This window comes from Salvia hispanica, chromosome 4, assembly GCF_029641045.1.
Source record: "Salvia hispanica isolate PSC_SH4W2 chromosome 4, Shi_PSC_v1, whole genome shotgun sequence".
NCBI lineage: Eukaryota > Viridiplantae > Streptophyta > Magnoliopsida > Lamiales > Lamiaceae > Salvia > Salvia hispanica.
Genome location: NC_142695.1, coordinates 25,476,917 through 25,493,830, shown reverse-complemented (window position 1 = coordinate 25,493,830; position 16,914 = coordinate 25,476,917). Strand labels below are relative to the sequence as shown.

General features: G+C 39.6%; 2 long non-coding RNA genes across 2 annotated transcripts; both read left to right on the top strand.

Moving 5' to 3' along the window:
- The first annotated feature begins 4,034 nt into the window (after window positions 1-4,034).
- LOC148927537 (uncharacterized) lies at window positions 4,035-5,892 on the top strand. Its single transcript, XR_016137763.1, has 2 exons — window positions 4,035-5,497; window positions 5,580-5,892. It is a non-coding gene; the product is annotated as an uncharacterized LOC148927537 (long non-coding RNA).
- An 8,384-nt stretch (window positions 5,893-14,276) lies between these two features.
- LOC125196915 (uncharacterized) lies at window positions 14,277-16,135 on the top strand. Its single transcript, XR_007171960.2, has 2 exons — window positions 14,277-15,740; window positions 15,823-16,135. It is a non-coding gene; the product is annotated as an uncharacterized LOC125196915 (long non-coding RNA).
- Window positions 16,136-16,914: the final 779 nt, after the last annotated feature.

Here is a 16,914-nt window from a genome sequence, read left to right as displayed (position 1 = left end):
TATAAAATCAAATTTATTTCGACTAACAAAGAGTCAATACATTTGATACTTGACTTTTTTTCTCATTAGTCATGGTTTATAAGATAAATATTATAGTTTCGTTATCGAAGTTGAATAAACAAATTAATTTATATTACACGGACGAGTAAGTTTCAATTGTACATTAGCTTAGAATACTAGATAAACTAATTATAAAGACTGAATTAGAGACTAAATTAGGGTAATTTGATCTAATTTTTTGATGAGATGTGCTGGTGTGTAAATTATTCCGGTTTTCATTACAATTCCATTTTACTTCATTGTAGTAGAATTATTACTTCATTTCAGTACTTAATATCTTGAAACTATAATATGTTTTTACTTACTTTCAGTAGGTTTTGAAATGATTCAACACAAGCTTCATTCGAATTCATTGAACTGAGTTTTTACTTTATTCACTTAAAAAAGTACAATTCATTTAGTAGGATTATTATTTCATTCAAAAATGTTATTTCTTCATTGGACAAGGTATTTACTTCATTCGAATAGGAGTTCAAATGTTTCTACACGTACTTCATTCAAATAGTTTATTACATCATTCAATGTGCTTATTACACCATTCAATGTGCTTAATACACCATTCAATTAGGCTATCACTTCATTTTGTTGTCATAGCTAGAATTTCGGGACTATCACAACGTCGACGGGATGGTCTTGACGTCTCCGTAAGCGAAACAGCTTGTACGTACTGGAATAAAGTAATAATCCTATTGTAATGAAGTAATATATTCCCCTGATATATTCTGGAATGAAGTTAAATCCCCGGCTCGTGATGAAGGAAAAAATAATTTATACATTTGAGTGTCTCATCCATAAAAACTAGATCTAAAAACTCTAATTGGTCAAGTTTTGCGGTTCTGCAATAAGGAGTGAATTTGCATATAAGGGAACTCTATCTTTCTTACTTTTCCAATTATACAATATAACTCGTGTTTAAACTATTTGTGGACAGAGGGAGTACATGAATCAATGGACCATGCTATATATTGTTTCCGTTCACGCAATAGATTTTTGATAAATCATGTTGGGTGCAATAAACAGTTGCAGTACTAATTAATACATTATCACTATTTAAAGAGTTTCGTAATATAGGAAATTAAGTGTAGATACTAAACTTAAATAACTAATTAATTAACTCTAAAGATAATATGCCCGAATTAATTTATAATCTTAATAGCAGTCTAGGCAAGAAAGGCCCATCTATATATTGCAAATCTATACATATAGTTTTGGCCTTATTTTGAATATTTATGAATTTTGGGTATAAATTTGAATATTCAAAAATTGAGAGTGTGAATTTGAATATTTTCTAATCTATAGTTATGTTCAAACATAGTCACCGTTACAACTCTATTTATAAATATAATTCATGAATAGGGAAATGCTAAAATGACAACACCATATAGAGTAACAATGTACTACCAATTCAAACCGTTAGATTCAAGACCAGATTCATCCTTACTCTACCACGTGGCAGTCTCAGTTTTATTAAAATAAAAACTAAAAAAAGTACAAAAGGCTATAATTGTAAATCCATGGAGAATAATGTTATCGCTGATGTCCATTTCACTGGTTTTTGCAGACGGTAAGAATCACTTCTAATCGTGTAGCATGAGTGAACCCCCTATTAATCATCTGTAATCGTGTATTTATAATTTGCTGATTTTAATATGTGATTCGATTTCATCAATTCGATAATGTAATCACGTTATTATGTATTTAAAGTTTGCTTATATGGGAATTCAATTCATGAATTTGATATGTGAATTCAATTTTATGAATTTGTTATGTGAACTCCTAAATTCGTATCTCCCCATGTGATTTTGATGCCCAATTTAAGGAATTTTCTGAAGTTATTCACTTGAAAATGAGATTTATGAGTTTGTAATTAAATCTCATGAAGTTCAGTCACAAATGTGTTACTGTAATTTAGAGCATGAGTTGTTGTGCTACGCCATAGAGATTTAGTACATCAGATTGCTTGGTTAAATATGTTATGTTGCTTGCTTATGGGTCTGACATTGCATGGCAGTATTAGAGCTTCCTTATTCCTCATTACATTCCTCAAAATAATAATAGACGTTCGATTGCATTGCTTTTAATACTTTATTGCTTGTTAGTAATAGATAGTAGATATGATTTTGTGCATTGCTTTTTTGCTTGACTATATTTGTCGTATTGCTTTCCTCTTTGATAGAAATTGTTTATTATCTGTCAATTCACCATGATATTCTTGAGTAATGTTCCATACATGCTATTTTGCATTATTAATTACCTGATGTTATTTATTTCATATGCGACGCAGTGACTTGTGTGCTGGAATGCTCCGACAAACTAAAGTCAACCCTTGTTTCAGTATTGCTTCCTTCAGATTATGGAGTTTTATTTTTTTGACTTGGCCGGTTGTTTTGAAATGTTCCCTATTTATTCAAGATAACATGTAACTTGTTTACTTTTGCATTTGTTGTAATACATTTCTTTTATTGTTTCATATCAAATTTTACTTTTTGTATTGAATCGACATTGTTCATAATTGATGCAGGCTACATTTAATTTTAACTTCATATTGCATATTTTAGTGTGTTACAGAATATGAATAGCATATTGGATACAAATGTGATTATTGCTTTATAATGAAAGAAGGTCTACTTGATCTTTACAAATGTCCCACATTTTAAATTTATATATGCTTCACTTCTGCCATACAATGCATTAAACTTTGCTAGTGCCATCACCTTCATCTCCACCAGTGTCACGACCACAACTCCCTAGTGCTAGTGAGCGTAGCTATTTCGCGACTAAACAATTCTCAGTAATCAAGGAACAACAATAAAAAGGATGAAATCACTTAAATCAATAGTATCAAAGGCATATGGGTACATAGTCAAAACGTGTTCAGAGTATCAAGACTAAGTTCATAGCTTTCTAGCACAAAATTCTAGATTTGTAGCGGAAGAGTCCAAGACAAAATAGCACGTATGAAGACATGCTACCTTGGGCTACCTATCTACTTATTTAAGGATCGTTCCCAACACCTTCGCCTGCTCGTCCACGTTCAACCTGCACATTTGAAATTAACATGCAGGGCTGAGTATTTGATATACTCAGTGGGCACATTGCCAAAAATGGTTCTATCTTTAATTGTCAATGCCACAGTTGAGTGATCACGGGGTTTTACTTAAAAGACCCGAGTCACTAAAATACTTTTCCTTGAGTAAAGATTTGATTGCGCAATCACATAACATAGATATACCATATCTGAAACTGATGTGAACCGGGAATGTGGCCACATTCCACGACGGTCACTGGACCGGCCAACTCCTTTGTTAGCTCACGGTCCCCTCATGTGTACACTAGTCCGAGTAGGGTTTGCGGCCCTACTGGGACCCGAATTCGATTTAACTAAATTGGCATAGCCAAGCAGATAGGTAATCATAAAACAAAACATGGCATGACAATATACTTGAGCAAAGATTCACATTTTCATACTGAAATCGCGTTTTGAAAGAATGCCCACCTCAAAAACTTAAAGCTCCTTCCGTAATTTCCTTAACTTGGCCTTAGACGACGTTCGTAGACGCCCCTTTAGTAAACGACATAATATTTAATTAGACTTTGATAAAACAATTAAGCTTAAACGTGGATGCATCCTAAATGCGTGATCATTTTATTCTCTCTCTAAAATTTCTAGAAGAGTTCTAGAATTCTTGATTATTAATTAAATCAGCAGATTTAATTAAATTTGAGAAATTTATTCGCTTTACTAGAGGGTGTTACCTCCTAAGCCATTTATTTAAGTACTAAAAATTAGGCTCGAGGTCTATTCATCGTTAGCGTATCATAATTTCTTAAAATTAATCATTTGAGCACTCAAGCTAAAATCCGGAAAATTTAGACTTATCCTCGTGGAATTAATTAGCGGACTATTAATTTATTAAATCCATAACATAGAAAGGCCCATGATTTAATTAGGTTCCTTCTTTAATTTAACTAGTGGCCCAAATTAATTACTTACATAACTAGCCCATCTCATTAAATAAAAGAGGCCCAGAACAAGAAAATAAAGAGAGGCCCAAACCTTCTCCAAACCCATCGGCCTCCCTCTTATTCCACAAACAACACAACAAATTCCCTTCCCCTTTTTTTTTCTAACCCTAGCCGAAGAAGGGGACGGCGGCGCCTCCTCGTCTACCGCCGCTAGTTGCTCCGGTCGGCGGCGCAAGGGAGGCTTCTCCCTCGCAACCCTCGGTCTCATTCTCTTCTTAGAACAAAAATCCCCAAATCACACCCACACACAAACCCTAAATCGGAAGTGAAACGCGGCGGCTCGTGCCGGCAAGCTCCGCCATCGCAGCACGGCTGGCAGGCGCTCTCGGTCCCCTTCGCAGGCCAACGCGCCGCCGCCTCGCAGCGCAGCCCATTGTCGTTTCTTCCTTCGCCAGCGAAATCGCCGAGAGGGGAAAGGCGTCGCCTTTCCCTCTTCCTCCGGCGCCCTCTGGTGATTGACGCCCATCGTCGACGTTCGCAGCTCGCCGCTGCCTCTCCCTTCGCGAGGCGGTCACACCGACGCCGGCGACCCGCGTCGGCTGCCTTCGTCGTTGCTCGACCATCGCCGGACCGTTTCTTTCTAAAGCTAAGTTCTTTCTCTTTTATTTCTCTTGTTTAAGCATTTTGAGAGTCATCTAGGAAGTGTTTAAACTTAGTGTGGCTATAGAACTATGCTCTTGTTGTTTATATGTCTTGGTGCTTAGGATTCTTTCATCCTTAAAATTGGATACTAAGATAGATTAGCTGCATTGGGTCTGGAGTAGAGCTACTGCAAGTATTCTATGTCTTTCTACTTATTCTACATGATGATATGAGATGTTATTTGGGAGAAAGGTGGAGGTGGAATACCTCTTGCAAAAAGACAGTGGCTTAAACTCTGATTTCCAAAGTCCTCAAGGCTTGCTCCCTCCTTGAACTCCTATGGAAAGAGCTGAGATTTGCAGTTCTTCTTGTTGGACTTTAAACAGAACTTCTTCCCACTCACTAGCTCTCTCTCGATAATGTGAGAGAAACTGATATGTGTTGGAGTTGTGAAACCGATTGGGAGGTATATGTGTATATGTATTGGAGTTTGTTGGTATTTTGGCAGAGATCAAATCCGAAACTCTTTAGCTCTTTGCTAGCTATTTTTGGTGGTTTATGGGGTATGTACTTGTGCGAAAATAAATGGGATTGCCGTGCCTCTTGTTGTTATTCTGCAGCAAATCCCCCTTTGCTCTTGTACTCTCTCACTTTCAATTATGAAATTTTGGTGTTATGCTTAAGAGAAGTACTTCTTGATTTAGTAATTGTTTTGATGGTGGCAGGTGGTACTTGGAGGAAGTGCAGTTTGACTGCACAAGGGAAGAGTATAGGCTCGTTTTTTTTTTTTGTTCGTTTAGGCGAGTCCTTAGTCTCTTGTTGAAAAGAGGTGTTGTTTCTTTTCTTCAATTAGTAGCCCTTTTATTTCCTTTTGTTCTTAGTCATTAAACCTGTTTTTACTTATCTTGTAGGTGAAAGAAAAGGCTTGGCTGCCTTGCTGCTGCTTCGAGACGCGGGCCAGCTGCCCTGGGCTCGATGGGCTGACCGGACATGGGCCGTGGTTTCTCGAAGGTTGGGCTGGTGGAGCGAGGCCCAGTAGCATTCCTTCGTAATAATATAGTATCCCGTATTTTCTTCAACAATTTCATACATGTGCTGATCATATAGGTTAATGTCCTATGTTTTCGAACACCTTTAGTCCGGGTCCTGGGATATACATCTTCATATCCTTGTACACTTTCATTTATTTCTATTATATATACATTGTTTTGTTTTCTTTGTTCATCCAATTATCTTTAAATCTTTATTTTACAAATTACGACGTAAAGCATTAACGAAATGTAATGAACTTCATATCACAACGAAAACAAGAGAGAAATAAATCTCTAGTTCGACATGAACATAACGAAAAGATAATAAAGGTGCGGGTATTACATTCTACCCTCCTTAAAAAAAAATTTCGTCCCGAAATTTGCTTACGTCAAAAGAAAAGCCCTGGGTACTCCTCTTTCATTTTGTCTTCAAAATCCCACATAGCTTCTTCGTGGCCGTGATGCTCCAACATAATTTTCACTGTTACATTAGATATATTCCTCAACTCTTTTTACTTTCTACTCCAAGATTGCTTCAGGCTTTTCTTCATAGCTTAAATCTGGTTCTAAAACCATCTCCTCTTGGTGGACTATGTGTTTTGGGTCGAACACATATTTCCTCAATTGAGATACGTGAAAAACATTGTGCACGTTCCCGAAACTCGGCGGGAGTGCCAATCTGTATGCCACAGGACCGACTTCTTCTAGAATCTCGTAGGGTCCGATGAAACGTGGTCTTAGCTTGCCCTTGACGCCGAATCTCGAAATCCCTTTAGACGGAGATACCTTTAGAAAAACTTTGTCTCCCGTCTTAAACTGCAGGTCGGTTCGGCGAGCATCCGCGTAAGACTTCTGCCTGTCTTGAGCTTCCTTGATTCTCTCACGGATCTGGCGGACGATCTCTATCATTTCCTCTACAGAATCTGGTCCAAGCGTCTTTCTCTCACCGACCTCATCCCAATAAAGTGGTGATCTACATTTCCTCCCATACAGTGCTTCATATGGGGCCATGTTTATAGTCGCCTGATAACTGTTATTGTAAGCAAACTCTATAAGTGGCAATACTGGCTCCCATTTTCCTCCGCGGTCGAGCACCACGGCTCTCAGCATATCTTCCAAGGTCTGGATCGTTACCGGTATTCCATGTAATCGTATGATCTCTTGCACATAGATCTGAGCTAGCTTGTCCGATCCGTAAGTGATACGTACTGGTACAAAGTGAGCGCTTTTGGTGAGGCGATCTATAATCACCCAAATAGCTGTATTTCCCCGTTGGGACTTTGGCAATCCTGTCACGAAATCCATCGCAATGTGCTCCCATTTCCACTCGGGAATTTCTAGGGGTTGCAATTTCCCATAGGGTCGTTGATGTAGAGCCTTCACTTGTTGGCATGCTAAGCACCTTTCTACAAACGACGCTATGCTCCTCTTCATGCCATCCCACCAAAACTGTTTCTTCATATCTTGATACATTTTCGTACTTCCTGGGTGGGCAGTATAGGGTGTTTCGTGAGCTTCGCTCATGATCTCATTTCTAAGAGTCTCGTCATTGGGCACACATAATCTCTCTTCAAACGTGAGGGCGTTATCCGCCTCTTCGCGATAACTCACCTCTTTTCCCGTCCTCACTTTAAGTCGAATTTTCTCTAATACTTCATCACTCCTTTGAGCCTCAACAATTCTGGCTCTTAAGTCTGGCTCAAACACTAGAGTGGCGATCCTACTTTCCACCGTCTCTGGTGCTCCTACTATTTCTAGCCGCATCTTGGAAAATTCTCGTATAAGCTCCTCATTTTGTGTGAGGAAGGTGGCCTCTTGGGGTATAGTTTTCCTGCTCAAGGCATCTGCCACTACATTCGCCTTGCCTGGGTGGTAATTTATACCACAGTCATAATCCTTGACTAATTCGAGCCATCTGCGTTGACGCATATTCAAATCCTTCTGCTCGAAAAAGTACTTAAGGCTCTTGTGGTCCGTGAAGATCTCACATCGAACCCCATAGAGGTGATGTCTCCAAATCTTCAAGGCATGTACCACTGCCGCTAATTCCAGATCATGAGTGGGGTAATTTAGCTCGTGTGGCCTGAGTTGGCGTGATGCGTATGCGATTACCTTGCCATTCTGCATCAATACGCATCCAAGTCCGATCTTCGAAGCATCGGTGTACACTACATAGCCTGCTCCTGGTGCTGGCACGGCTAGGACTGGTGCGATGGTCAATTTTTCTTTTAAAAAGCTGGAAGCTTGCTTCACACTCCGGCGTCTAGTTGACCTTTGCTCCTTTCTTGAGCTGTTGAGTCAGCGGTCTGGCTATTTTAGAAAATCCTTCAATGAACCTCCGATAATATCCAGCCAAACCTAAGAAACTTTGAATCTCATTAGGTGTTGTTGGTGACTGCCAACGTTGTACTGCTTCCACCTTTGCAGGGTCCACTCGGATCCCTTCTGCCGTTACTATGTGTCCAAGGAAGTTCACCTCGTCAAGCCAGAACTCGCATTTGCCAAACTTAGCATAGAGTTTCTCGGCTCTTAACGTCTCTAAGGTGGTTCTCAAATGTTCCTCGTGTTCCTTCTCGTTCTTCGAGTAGATGAGTACATCATCTATAAAGACTAGGACGAACTTGTCCAAGTATGGGTGGAACACACGGTTCATTAGGTCCATGAACACCGCCGGGGCATTTGTAAGCCCAAAAGGCAGTGAACTCGTAATGACCATATCTAGTGCGGAACGCCGTCTTGGGTACATCATCTGGTCGGACCTTCAGTTGGTGATAGCCTGATCTCAAGTCCATTTTTGAGAATATACCAGCCCCTCGAAGTTGGTCAAAAAGGTCATCAATCCTCGGTAGAGGATACTTGTTCTTGAGCGTCAGCTTGTTCAACTCTCGGTAGTCGATACACATTCTCAGTGTTCCGTCCTTCTTCTTTACGAAGAGCACTGGTGCGCCCCATGGTGACACACTGGGTCGGATGAAGCCTAGGTCTAGTAGTTCCTGTAACTGTATCTTGAGTTCTTCTAACTCTTTAGGCGCCATTTTGTATGGTGCCTCCGATACTGGGGCTCTGGTTCGAGATCAATTGTAAATTCTAATTGCCTGTCTGGCGGCAATCCTGGTAGTGCGTCAGGAAAGACATCCGGTAATTCTCGTACCACTGCTACCTTCTCTATCATTCGGTCCTCGTTCTCTCCTCCATTCAGATACACGAGGTATGCAGGACATCCTTTCCTTATCTTTGTGGTTGCTTGTAGTGCAGAAATTATGGACTTTCGTCGCCTCATGGAGATTCCATGAAAGATTGTGGGTTCTTTCCCTGGGTATTGCAGAGAGATCTGGCTTTCCTTACAAAGAATGGTAGCGTAGTTTTCGGCTAACCAATCTATTCCCAATATGATGTCGACGCTCCACATCAACATCACATGCAAATTGTGAGCCACTAACTTAAGGGTTTCCATAGTGAATTCTACGTTCGAGCAAGTTCGTGAGATATCTATAAGGCCTCCTATGGGTGAGGACACCTTCATCTTATGTTCATTTCATCAGTAAGCAATTCTAAAGTATCCACGCAAGGTGCTGACATGGAAGAATGGCAATAGGTATGTCGGGGAGAGTTCCCATACTTGCTAAATTGCTCTTGGTTCCCTACTCAATCTTAGGCTGCTTCTGCCTCGGTGCAGTAATTATAGCCTGAGTGGGAAACCTTTGGCGTAGCTGCCGCTGGTGATATGGTGCTGGGGGGTGAGACTGGGACTGCCTTTCTTCTCGGCTCAGCTTGAAGTGCCCGCAGCTACGAACGCTACCCTTGATTGTCCTGCCGCCCTCCTGTCCTAGTATTCTTGTTCGGCATTCCCTGGAGAAATGTCTGCTTCTGCCACAATTAAGGCATCTGTGTGTCCTAACTCTGCACTCTCCACGGTGGTTCCATCTGTGTGCTATTGCTTCTTATTCTCATTTGAAGTACGTTTCCATTTTCCCGATCGTTCCTTCATTCATTGGTTTTATTGCGCCATATCTCAGACGATTTTCCTCTTGTCGAAGACATCCTTCATTAAAACGTAATCTGTGAGAGTGTTCATATTTTCACTAGATTTCGTTACCTAACGATGATCTTGATCTCCATTTCCTCGTGGCTCTCCTAGTTCACTTTGTTATTTGTGCCCCAAACGATTAATCACTTAGATAAATAAGTCGTGTGCAACGAAAAGTCATTAGGTCTGTACGTATATAAGATTCCTTTACATTTCTCTTTTTGTGGCCTATATTCTATGCATATAGCGTAACGATCCATCCCATAGCAGCTCGTGACCGGCGGCACACAAGTGCGAAAAGTCCAAACAACTATGCCCTTCGTGATTGCCTTGTACTAAGAACTCGATGATTAATCAAACAGTCTTAACTTGGATAGGTACTGATGTCACCTAGAAGAAGCATGACTGCAAATTTCTTTTATTGAAAGGACTATAGAATATCCAAAGGGATAAGAATAACATCTCTTGCTCGACTGTTGTGAATTTTCATCATCAATTTGCAACAATTGATTTTTTTTGAAAGAAAGAACTGGGTTCAATTGAACTCATCGTGTCAATTCAAAAAAACTAGGCGGCCCCAATGGTTTTAGATAAACCCATCGAATTTGAAAACTCACTTCTGATGGGAGCTTGAAAGAACATGGGGTAGGTCATGAGAATGAGATGATTCTTTATTAACTCTCAATTTCCATAGTAGGTTGTCAAACAAGATAGTTCAATTGTTCGTTCAACTTTACTAGATCCGGACATCAAGGATGATGGTTTCAACATGTCAAGACCTCAGATGATCAGACGCGGGAGGGTTTAGAAAAGTAAACAATTGCCATGAATTAACGTTGATCATGGTATACCAACATCATAATGTGGAAATTATGGAAATACATCAATGGATTCACAGTAGTGACCAAAGTGAAAGAAATATTTTTGGAGAAGTCAACTACCATCAAGAAAAATGCAATACATTAGCCTTAACTTAGTGTTTTAGAAGGAAATCATGAGCTAGAAACAATACATGTAGTGGAACTGAGCTAAAAAGAGTTTCCACCCCTATAAGAATGAAATAGTCACAAATATGGTTGCCGAATAAGGAGGTGAACAAAAGTCCCACTTAATATGCCATTCTCAGAGGAGAAATTTGTGAACAATAGATGAAGTTATATCATGAGAGTTAAAGAAACCAGGATATTGATCTTGCAAATGGGGGGGGGGGGGGGGGGGGGCGTCATAGGAGACAACAACCAACAAAGGTGTTTGAGAACATATGAGTCTTCTGAATCTAAGATTTGAAAGTAAGTCACCACTTTCGTTGAAAGAAAAATGATAGTGACTTATTACTTGTAAAAACATGAGCCAATCAAAAGTCTTAAATAGACGGCAATACACCCTTGTTAAGGATGTTCAAAATGAGATTATTTTGAAGGGCATGGTCTTAAGCAACTTTAGAATCGAAGGCTTATGACCGGAGCTTAAGAAGTCAACACTTTACATTTTCTGGATAACGAGCTTAACTACTATGACCAATGAACTGAAAGAGAGCCACAACTTTCATAGGAAAGGAAAAAGTGAGGCATTACTTGCATAAATGCAAGTCAATCTAGAGTCTAAAGTAGACGAGGGCATTTTCATTAAAGAGGTTCAATCGATAGGAATCCAAGTAAGTACTGTTGACCATAATCATCTGCCCCAGTTATGTGACACTTCCTTGGTTGTTCTTTCGGAGCTTGAACATGATCAGGGCGTTCTAGGAAACCATACATTCCAAGCTAGGATTCCTGGTGTTACTACTAATAACTGTCGTTGAAGGTCATGTTTTCATAATGTTCTCGATAAGTCAGGACGGTCATTCTCGCAAAACATTGCACTCTCCATCGTGTTTCACAACGCGTTATAAGCATTGTTTTTAGATCGCGTAGCCTCCTTGACTTGCTACGCAAGACTGGATCACTTAATTAGATTGTAGGTACGATATCTTTTCACGTAAGGATATACCTCTTTTACTGGATTGAGGGTACGCTCATTTCGGTTATGATTGAGTTCATGAAGACAAATGGAACTTCATGTTGTACTCATCATTTAAAACGTTCAACAGACGCCCATGTGCCGTAGGTAGTTTCTCGTATCTCGTGCGATCGTTACCATCTAAGAATAGATAGGTTATTTATAAATTGTTAGGTTCATTATTGTACATTTGAAATTGTTCCAATTACCACATCATGGAGCGTGGTCTCGTCAAGACATAGGGTAGAGGAAAAGGTGTGGGTTCCACTTTTAGACCCATTCACCTATATTTCCTCATTTTTAAAACAAAATTAGGATTTTGCCCTAACTTGCATATACTTGTTCGTTTTATCGCTTAGGAAAGCGGAAAGGAAGTCATCAACTTGTATCACTGTTCAAGAGCGTTCAGCCTAATGTACTTCTTAGGCATACTATGTTCGCATGCATTAGTCATTTCGTAACTTTCTAAAAATTCTTAATCTATCATACTTCACATAATCGAGCATGCGTAATTAATAATACTTTAGCATTTGTCTCAAGACATCCTTATGCTTCACATTTTAAATTTGAAATTCCATAGTTCATAGGAAAATTGGAATTTACATGCTTTTCCTTGAAAACCTTCAATGTTTTCACAATATCTTCAGAAAGAAATCATTTTTCCTTTTATCAAGAGTTCTTTCATGAATAACTGAAAATTTTCTGGTAAGAACTTCTTTCTTACCTCATTGCTGCAGTTGAACGTGACGAGTCGAGGTGTTGGGTCCCTTTAAGCTTTCCATTTTAGTACTATTCTAGTCTAGTACTATCATTCTAGACTAAGGCTTGAAAAGAAGGTTCTTGGGTCCAGAGCGAAAGAACGTTGCTCTGATACCACTCTGTCACGACCACAACTCCCTAGTGCTAGTGAGCGTAGCTATTTCGCGACTAAACAATTCTCAGTAATCAAGGAACAACAATAAAAAGGATGAAATCACTTAAATCAATAGTATCAAAGGCATATGGGTACATAGTCAAAACGTGTTCAGAGTATCAAGACTAAGTTCATAGCTTTCTAGCACAAAATTCTACATTTAATTTTAACTTCATATTGATGCAGGCTACATTTAATTTTAACTTCATATTGCATATTTTAGTGTGTTACAGAATATGAATAGCATATTGGATACAAATGTGATTATTGCTTTATAATGAAAGAAGGTCTACTTGATCTTTACAAATGTCCCACATTTTAAATTTATATATGCTTCACTTCTGCCATACAATGCATTAAACTTTGCTAGTGCCATCACCTTCATCTCCACCAGTGTCACGACCACAACTCCCTAGTGCTAGTGAGCGTAGCTATTTCGCGACTAAACAATTCTCAGTAATCAAGGAACAACAATAAAAAGGATGAAATCACTTAAATCAATAGTATCAAAGGCATATGGGTACATAGTCAAAACGTGTTCAGAGTATCAAGACTAAGTTCATAGCTTTCTAGCACAAAATTCTAGATTTTCAGCGGAAGAGTCCAAGACAAAATAGCACGTATGAAGACATGCTACCTTGGGCTACCTATCTACTTATTTAAGGATCGTTCCCAACACCTTCGCCTGCTCGTCCACGTTCAACCTGCACATTTGAAAATAACATGCAGGGCTGAGTATTTGATATACTCAGTGGGCACATTGCCAAAAATGGTTCTATCTTTAATTGTCAATGCCACAGTTGAGTGATCACGGGGTTTTACTTAAAAGACCCGAGTCACTAAAATACTTTTCCTTGAGTAAAGATTTGATTGCGCAATCACATAACATAGATATACCATATCTGAAACTGATGTGAACCGGGAATGTGGCCACATTCCACGACGGTCACTGGACCGGCCAACTCCTTTGTTAGCTCACGGTCCCCTCATGTGTACACTAGTCCGAGTAGGGTTTGCGGCCCTACTGGGACCCGAATTCGATTTAACTAAATTGGCATAGCCAAGCAGATAGGTAATCATAAAACAAAACATGGCATGACAATATACTTGAGCAAAGATTCACATTTTCATACTGAAATCGCGTTTTGAAAGAATGCCCACCTCAAAAACTTAAAGCTCCTTCCGTAATTTCCTTAACTTGGCCTTAGACGACGTTCGTAGACGCCCCTTTAGTAAACGACATAATATTTAATTAGACTTTGATAAAACAATTAAGCTTAAACGTGGATGCATCCTAAATGCGTGATCATTTTATTCTCTCTCTAAAATTTCTAGAAGAGTTCTAGAATTCTTGATTATTAATTAAATCAGCAGATTTAATTAAATTTGAGAAATTTATTCGCTTTACTAGAGGGTGTTACCTCCTAAGCCATTTATTTAAGTACTAAAAATTAGGCTCGAGGTCTATTCATCGTTAGCGTATCATAATTTCTTAAAATTAATCATTTGAGCACTCAAGCTAAAATCCGGAAAATTTAGACTTATCCTCGTGGAATTAATTAGCGGACTATTAATTTATTAAATCCATAACATAGAAAGGCCCATGATTTAATTAGGTTCCTTCTTTAATTTAACTAGTGGCCCAAATTAATTACTTACATAACTAGCCCATCTCATTAAATAAAAGAGGCCCAGAACAAGAAAATAAAGAGAGGCCCAAACCTTCTCCAAACCCATCGGCCTCCCTCTTATTCCACAAACAACACAACAAATTCCCTTCCCCTTTTTTTTTCTAACCCTAGCCGAAGAAGGGGACGGCGGCGCCTCCTCGTCTACCGCCGCTAGTTGCTCCGGTCGGCGGCGCAAGGGAGGCTTCTCCCTCGCAACCCTCGGTCTCATTCTCTTCTTAGAACAAAAATCCCCAAATCACACCCACACACAAACCCTAAATCGGAAGTGAAACGCGGCGGCTCGTGCCGGCAAGCTCCGCCATCGCAGCACGGCTGGCAGGCGCTCTCGGTCCCCTTCGCAGGCCAACGCCGCCGCCGCCTCGCAGCGCAGCCCATTGTCGTTTCTTCCTTCGCCAGCGAAATCGCCGAGAGGGGAAAGGCGTCGCCTTTCCCTCTTCCTCCGGCGCCCTCTGGTGATTGACGCCCATCGTCGACGTTCGCAGCTCGCCGCTGCCTCTCCCTTCGCGAGGCGGTCACACCGACGCCGGCGACCCGCGTCGGCTGCCTTCGTCGTTGCTCGACCATCGCCGGACCGTTTCTTTCTAAAGCTAAGTTCTTTCTCTTTTATTTCTCTTGTTTAAGCATTTTGAGAGTCATCTAGGAAGTGTTTAAACTTAGTGTGGCTATAGAACTATGCTCTTGTTGTTTATATGTCTTGGTGCTTAGGATTCTTTCATCCTTAAAATTGGATACTAAGATAGATTAGCTGCATTGGGTCTGGAGTAGAGCTACTGCAAGTATTCTATGTCTTTCTACTTATTCTACATGATGATATGAGATGTTATTTGGGAGAAAGGTGGAGGTGGAATACCTCTTGCAAAAAGACAGTGGCTTAAACTCTGATTTCCAAAGTCCTCAAGGCTTGCTCCCTCCTTGAACTCCTATGGAAAGAGCTGAGATTTGCAGTTCTTCTTGTTGGACTTTAAACAGAACTTCTTCCCACTCACTAGCTCTCTCTCGATAATGTGAGAGAAACTGATATGTGTTGGAGTTGTGAAACCGATTGGGAGGTATATGTGTATATGTATTGGAGTTTGTTGGTATTTTGGCAGAGATCAAATCCGAAACTCTTTAGCTCTTTGCTAGCTATTTTTGGTGGTTTATGGGGTATGTACTTGTGCGAAAATAAATGGGATTGCCGTGCCTCTTGTTGTTATTCTGCAGCAAATCCCCCTTTGCTCTTGTACTCTCTCACTTTCAATTATGAAATTTTGGTGTTATGCTTAAGAGAAGTACTTCTTGATTTAGTAATTGTTTTGATGGTGGCAGGTGGTACTTGGAGGAAGTGCAGTTTGACTGCACAAGGGAAGAGTATAGGCTCGTTTTTTTTTTTTGTTCGTTTAGGCGAGTCCTTAGTCTCTTGTTGAAAAGAGGTGTTGTTTCTTTTCTTCAATTAGTAGCCCTTTTATTTCCTTTTGTTCTTAGTCATTAAACCTGTTTTTACTTATCTTGTAGGTGAAAGAAAAGGCTTGGCTGCCTTGCTGCTGCTTCGAGACGCGGGCCAGCTGCCCTGGGCTCGATGGGCTGACCGGACATGGGCCGTGGTTTCTCGAAGGTTGGGCTGGTGGAGCGAGGCCCAGTAGCATTCCTTCGTAATAATATAGTATCCCGTATTTTCTTCAACAATTTCATACATGTGCTGATCATATAGGTTAATGTCCTATGTTTTCGAACACCTTTAGTCTGGGTCCTGGGATATACATCTTCATATCCTTGTACACTTTCATTTATTTCTATTATATATACATTGTTTTGTTTTCTTTGTTCATCCAATTATCTTTAAATCTTTATTTTACAAATTACGACGTTAAGCATTAACGAAATGTAATGAACTTCATATCACAACGAAAACAAGAGAGAAATAAATCTCTAGTTCGACATGAACATAACGAAAAGATAATAAAGGTGCGGGTATTACAACCAGAATGGCTCTTTAAACCAGTACTGTCATCACCCGAACCAGTGTCATGTTTTGGTCCTCCGTTATGATAAAAAAATTTTGATCTTCAGATTGATTTCTAGATTGTTGTACTCATCATTTTATCCACACCGTGTTCTCAGTACTGTAAACCATAGCTTGACAGTATTTTGCACATAGCAACTGGAACGCCTTGGACTGCTTATTATTAAGGTCACAGTTCCAATCTTTTACCTTAATCCCCATGTATGTCTTCATGTGTCACATAACGTACATTTCATTGTCTATGTTGATCTCTTTTAAGCTCCATTTCAAGGCAAGCACTTCAGTTTTAGCTTTTCGTAGCATTCGTCCGTAAGCAATAAGAAAACACTTTGAAATGATCCAAATAAGGGAGTGCAAGCAATTCCCAAACACTAAACAAGCAATTCATCAAACTATAGTTTGTACGTGCAAGTAAGCAGTTAATAATCCATCATCATGCAATTTACCATTATTAGTCAAGCAATAAGTGACTTACTTTAATTTAGTGATTGATTGTTTGTATTACTGATTTCATATGTCAGATAGCTTGATTAAATATATTATATTGCTTGGTGATTGATTACAGATTTTGTATTTTTTGATTA